Genomic DNA, 7,355 nt, shown 5'->3' on the forward strand with positions numbered 1-7,355 from the left:
AATTTTTTTTTTTTTTTTTTTTTTTTTTTTTTTTGAGACACAGTCTCACTCTGTCACCCAGGCTGGAGTGCAGTGGCACAATCTCGCCTCACTGTAAGCTCTGCCTCCTGGGTTCATGCCGTTCGTTCTCCTGCTTCAGCCTCCTGAGTAGCTGGGACTACAGGCGCCTGCCACCATGCCCGGCTAATTTTTTGAATTTTTAGTAGAGAGGAGGTTTTACCGTGTTAGCCAGGATGGTCTTGATCTCCTGACCTCGTGATCCACCCACCTCGGCCTCCCAAAGTGCTGGGATTACAGGCGTGAGCCACCACGCCCCGCCAATATGTACAATTTTTATGTATCCATGAAAATTAAAAATTAAAAAAGGAACAGATAGAATCAAAAAGAGAAAATATTTTAGACTAGATATGTGTAAAGTTATAGAAGATGGAAGTGAGTAGAACTTATCTGGGAGAGAGTAATGAATATGCTACTTGTCAGAAGGGAAGAAGTGGGAGAAAGGGATTGGGATGAATCAGTGGAAGGGTTTGAATTACAGGTTAGTATGTTTAGATAGCTTGTTGCAATAGGGCATGACTAAAGTTACCAAACAGAAAAACAGGCGAACAAAGCAGTAACCTGAGATGATTAATCTGGTTACAGTGTGCAAAATGGATTGTTGTAAGGGGGTTGGGGAAGATACCAAGAGTAGATAAGAGTGGAGGACAGATTGGGAGGGGGTCAAGGGAGACTTCTAGAGTACGAAAAATTATCTACATCTTGATCTGGTGGCTGGGCTCAAGCAAATACATACACAGAATGTCAACAAAACTGAGCATTTAATATTTGCTTACTTTACTGAATGTTTTACTTCAATACCAAATTACTAATAAAAGAAAAACAGTGCTTATGAGGATGGAGGCTGGGGGCAATGGAGAGTGGTTATCTTTCCCTCATCTCTTGTATCTAATCCATCAGTAAACCTAAGTGATTCTACCTCCAAAACATATCCTTATTCTGACTCCTTCTTTCCATCTCTACTACTTTCTTCCTAGTCCAAGCTAATGCTATCACTCAGCTGGAATATTACAGTGCCTTTCTAACTGTCCTCTTTTCACTTCTACTTCTGTCCCACCCCTCCCAGTTTGTTCTTGGTACAGGGGCCGAAGTCAGATCCTTTAGAAAAGATCATGTCACTCAAGCTGAAAATCCCTCAGGGCTTTCATCTCATTTAACTGAGTCTCATACAACCTCCTAAATCTAATTTACCAAGCTGCATGTGACCCGATCTTTGCTTACCTCCACACCAACCCATCCTGCTATGCTCTAGATACCCTGCCCTTTATTTTCCTCTAACATGCCACACTCTTTCTCAGTCTAGGGCTTTTGAACTAGCTGTTATTACTCTGACTAGAATGCTTTTTCCTGTTTTTCCTGGACTTTTTCTTGTCACACAAATCTCCATTTACATTAGCCCTTTAGAAGGTGGCTGTTACATGCTAGTAACAGGAGGCAGACAAGAAATAAACATTACTTAAATACGAAAAATATCAACAGTGATAGGTGCTAGGCAGAGAATTGATGTAGCATGATGTGACGGTGTCATTAGAAAGGCCTTCCAAAGACCTGCTAAATTATCCCTCTGTCTCTCATGTTTATCATCTTCTCCCCCATTGAAACCCTGTGTGTTCATAACACTGGATTTAAATTCTACCTTCCCTGCTGTGTAACAATTTACATATCACGTAGCTTCTAAGAATGTTCGTGACTGCATCTTTAAAATGGAAAAAATGGTATTTTCTTCCTTATAGATTTGTTGGGAGATTTCCATAAGATATTCATGAAAAGCATTTAGCACAGTAACTATCACTTATTAGCAATTGTTATTAACCTAAGTGAAATGGGGTTTAATAAATGTTAGCTATTGTGATGTGGTAAAAAGTACTAGTGGGTGAACGTGAGGTATTCACATTTTTAAGCTTCAAGCTGAGCCATCATCCTCACTAACATGGGAATAGAAAACCAAATACCACATATTCTCATTTACAAGTAGAAACTGAACAATGAGAACACATGGACACAGGGAAGGGAACAACACATGTTGGGGCCTGTTAGGGTAGAGTGTGGGGGCAGGGAAAGGGAGAGTGTTTTAGTTTGTTTTCATGCTGCCAACAAAGACATACCCAAAACTGGGAACAAAAAGAGGTTTAATTGGACTTACAGTTCCACATAGCTCGGTGAGGCCTCAGAATCATGGCGGGAGGTGAAAGGCACTTCTTACATGGTGGCGGCAAGAGAAAAAAAATGAGGAAGAAGCAAAAGCAGAATCCCTGGTAAACCCATCAGATCTTGTTAGACTTATTCACTATCATGAGAATAGCATGGGAAAGACCAGCCCCCATGATTCAATTACCTCCCCCAGGTCCCTCCCACAACATATGGGAATTCTGGGATACAATTCAAGTTGATATTTGAGTGGGACACAGCCAAACCATATCAGAGAGCATCAGGATAAATAGCTAATGCAGGTTGGACTTAATACCTAGGCGATGAGTTGATAGGTGCAGCAAACCACCATGGCACATGTTTCCCTGTGTAACAATCCTGCACACCCTGCATGTGTATCCCAGAACTTAAAATAAAATTAAATTAAAAAAATTTTTTTTTAGGGTACCAAGGCCATCACCTCACATAGGTAACAAATGAGTATTTTGTCGACATCAAAGACACCATATACCCAAAAATTCATGGCATTGTCTGAGGCATGTGAACCAGAGCAACTCCATCTTAAATAAGCTGGGTAAAATGAGGCTGAAACCTACTGGGCTGCATTCCCAGATAGTTAAGGCATTCTAAGTCACAGGATGAGATAGGAGGTCAGCATAAAATACAGGTCATAAAAGACCTTACTGATAAAACAGGTTACAGTGAAGGAGATGGCCAAAACCCACCAAAACCAAAATGGCCACAAGAGCGACCTCTGGTCACCCTCACTGCTACATTCCCATCAGCGCCATGACAGTTTACAAATGCCATGGCACATAAGGAAGTTACACTATGTGGTCTAAAAAGGGAAGGCATGAATAATCCACCTTAACATATCATCAAGAAATAACTATAAAAATGGGTAACCAGTAGCCCTTGGGGATGCTCTGTCTATGGAGTAGCCATTCTTTTATTCCTTTAATTTCTTAATAAACTTGCTTTTACTTTGCAGTGTGGACTCTCCCTGAACTCTTTCTTGTGTGAGATCCAATAAGCCTCTCTTGGGGTTTGCATCAGGACTCCCTTCCTGTAACAGTATCACATGACCAACCTTTTCATTATATCTCAAAGACAATAGATACAGCATCTCAAAGTCTTAGATATATCATCTTGTTCCAAAATGACACTATTTTTAGCCTCATTAATGAAGTTTGCTAGGTCACCCAAATTACCTTGAAGGAAGTTTCATTAAACACAGCTTTTATTTGCTCACAGGAATCTGAGAGATTATATTTTATTTTAGATTGCTAAAGTGATTCTGTTAACAGATCGCAAACCATTATATCAACCCAAAGACAGTGAAAAGGCAAACAGGCAACTCTTTCATCTTTTTCTCTATCTGTGGAATAAGGTTAATGAGACATTGCAAATTAACACAAAATACTCTTTATAAAATGGTTGCATACAAATAGAGAAATGTGACTCTTTTGTCTTAAATATGTGCCACAGGTATGCTTCTGAATCTTCATAGGGTTCACGGATTGTCTGGCAAAGTTCTATAGGTTTGCGATGATTCTGACAAATAAAAGTTCTGCTATTGGCTAGGTCTAGCAACCTGGATACCAAAATTCAAGACACTGCTCCTAACATAATCTCAGCATTTTCTGGGATTGTTTATAGTGTTTAAAACCAAATCTAAACTCGCATAGAGAAGGATGAAGACATATCTGAGAGAAGTATTATTTGAAAGTCAAAAGGAGCATGGAATAGGAATAGAAAGTCTCCATTTCTTATGATCAGTTTTCTATATTAGATTGTACCCTATCTTCTTACTCACTCAAAGAAAAAGACATGTTAAAAAATATTCTTACTACTACCAAACAGTATTAGTGCTAATTTCATAGTATCATAATATATCTGATCAAGAACCCCTTTTATTAATGTTTAATATTATAATGGATTTTTTCTCATTTAATGTTAATTGTTTTTTGCTCTTGTGCATTGCCTATATTTGGACTGCATTACATTTAGAATATTCCAATCTTTAGAAAAAAATGTTTAAGTTTTATTGGACTTTTATTTTTCTTTTTGTTTGATAATGCTACTAATTTTATGACTCTTCCAACTAAGATTCTCTTTCTAGTCTTCAGAGCTTCATTAAGGGCTTACTTACATAATAAAGAATAATGTTTTTATTATACTTTTAAGGATTTTAATACAAGTGAAGATGATTCTTATTTAAAGTGTCAAAGTGTTTTAAAAAGGGAATTGTGTATAATCTGCAAATTGTCAGATACTTTCAATTACTAAAGATCAAAAGGCAATTAAATACCTGACTTTCAACTGAGTCTTATTTACATCAAAATTGAAGCATTACTTAAAATATTGAGGTATTTTTAATAATAAAAAATTATAGTGCTGAATTTTCCTTTTTTCAAGCATCTTAAAATATTTCACAGAACGCTTTTCAGCAAATGCGCATCTTCTCCCAGGAAAGGGACCATGTCTTAGGACTAACTCAAAAATGGGAAAAAGTAACTGTAACAGAACTAATATTTAAATTTTGAAAATTATGCCAGGATTAAGTTAATGCTTGCACTAGAATACTGCTGTGAAAATCGGGATATCAACAGTTAGATTAACGTCATTTTACAACTGACTCTTATGATGCATTTGGCATGTTTTGACTTTAAAAGTGTCAATCTAAATCTTTAATTTTGCAATATTCATCATAGCAATGACAAATGATGATTAAAGCAAACTCTATCTGGAATGTTGCCATTTGCCCTATTTTCTACTAAAGATAAACTTCATTTTATGTAGTTTTTATGTGGCAGAAACTATGCCAAATGTGTTACATATCTCAACAACTACAAGAGCTCTTTGAAGTAAATATAAGCTCCATGAAGGTAAATACATAAAAATAAGCTCTATGAGTTTGTCTGTTTTGTTCACAGATACACATCTAGTACTTAGTACTGTCTCTGCCACATGGTAGGGGTTCAATATATATTTATTAAATTGAATAAATTTTACCAGTGGGGTAAGTGAAAGTGCTATGTACATAAACACAAAACCATAATTTTGTTTGGCTAGATTCTTAGCTTCCATCTTTGTGGTTATATAGAGCAGACTTTCTGAGAAAACTCTCTTTTCTTGCAGATATAGAAAGAGCAATCAATAATTCTGCATAATTTTTTAGCTTTCTTCTGTGGGTTTACAACAGCAAGGCCTCCAAGCTGCAGATCAGATAGTAGAACTGATTACTAGAGGATAAATGGCATGCATGGTAAGAGGTGTACCGATATTAAAATATAGTTTCAGAAGACTTTAAACTTAGAAAACTGATGTTCTCTTGAGACCTTACATTTGCAGGACACCTGGGTTGAACTTTAGCCTACTGAGGTTAGCCCAAAATGATCAGGAAAGATAGTTGAGAGGCATTCTTAAGTAGACCATAGTAGCTAAGTTCACTCACAGATCATCAGTCCACTTTTATACCTTTCGCTGGAATCAAGTTTCGCTCTATTCCAATCTAGGATAAAAGAGAGACGACGAAGGTCCATGGATCACGAGTTTGGAACCACTGTGGTCAAAGATCAGGGAAGTCCATGCATAGAGCTAACTTGGGATTTCGAGGTCATTGGACAAGGTCATTTAAGAGATCTCTTTTTAAAATGCGGTGGATACTGGATTAGGGAAGCCAAAAATAGGCAACACTGGTGAATCCAGAAAGCGAAAACCCAAAGATCATGCCCAAAGTCTCTCTTTATGGCCATTTTCCCTGTCTGCACCCGAGGTGTCCACTGCTATTTCTTTCGCACAGGTTCCATATATTTTGGAAACATATTTTGTTTTGGAACCAGTTGATTTCTGATAGAATGACTACCAGCAAACTTAAGGCAGACCACTAAGTTAGTAACATGCTTTAATATCAAAAACTGCTTCACTGAAAGTACAAGTTCGCATGCTAGTGTTAAATTTGGGGTTATAGTTTCCGTTGATAATCCACAGCTCTAAAAATGCTCCTTACCCTATTCAGAACAATTACTTTATCTCATTTTATTTTACTGTAGTAGGAACACTTAACATGAAATATATCCTCTTTACACATTTTTTATTCTCCTAGTTTTTTTAGTGTTGTGGGACTCAGCACTTGATCTGTAGGATCTGATATATCTCCAGGCTTCTTTACAAATGTTTACGTGTCTAATACAGTACTGTTGACTACAGGTACAGTGTTGTAAGCAGATATCTAGAATGTATTCATCTTGCTTAACTGAAACTTCATGCCCGTTGCTTGGTAACTTGGTATTTCTCCCTCTCCCCAGACCTTGGCAACCATCATTCCACTCTGATTCTACGAATTTAACTATTTTAGATACATCAAATAAGTGAAATCGTGCAATATATGTCTCTCTGTGACTGGCTTATTTCTCTTAGCCTAATGTCGCTGGGTGCACTTATGTTGTCACATATTGAAGCATTTCCTTCTTTTTAAAGGTTGAAGAGTATTTCACTGTATATACATTTCACATTTTTAAAATTTCATTCATCTGTAGGTGGATCATTTAGGTTATTTTCACATCTTGGCTATAATGAATAATGCTACAACAATCAAGAGAGTGCCAGTATCTCTTTGAGACCAAGATTTCAACTCTTGAGTAAGTTCCCAGAAGTAGGATTGTTGGTTCATACAGCAGTTCTATTTTTAATATTTTGAGGAACCTCCATACTGTTTTCTATACCTAGTGCACCTTTTTGCACTCCCACCAACAATGTGAAAAGTTTTAATTTCTCTACATTCTCACCAACATTTGTTGTCTTTTGTTTTCTGATTATAGTCAATCTGACAGGTGTGAGGTAATATCTCGTCATGGTTTTTATTTGTATTTCCCTGATGCTTAGTGACATTGTGTATTTTTTAATATACCTATTGGCCATTTTTAATAGATCTCAAGCCAGGAATTTGAATGCACTGAAAAAAATGCAAGAAATTTCCAAGGGAGTATAAATACAAAGGCTATCAGTTGTTTTTACTAAAGGTAGCTAGTTACATTAATATGAAAACCCTATGTCATTTTACCTGGGGTGACTGAAAGAGAAAGGCAGAAAACTTCAAATGTTGGTAATGACTTTATTTATTTATTTATTTATTTATTTATTTATTT

Source organism: Rhinopithecus bieti, unplaced genomic scaffold, assembly GCF_001698545.2.
Source record: "Rhinopithecus bieti isolate Rb0 unplaced genomic scaffold, ASM169854v2 scaffold_1306, whole genome shotgun sequence".
Taxonomy (NCBI): Eukaryota; Metazoa; Chordata; class Mammalia; order Primates; family Cercopithecidae; genus Rhinopithecus; species Rhinopithecus bieti.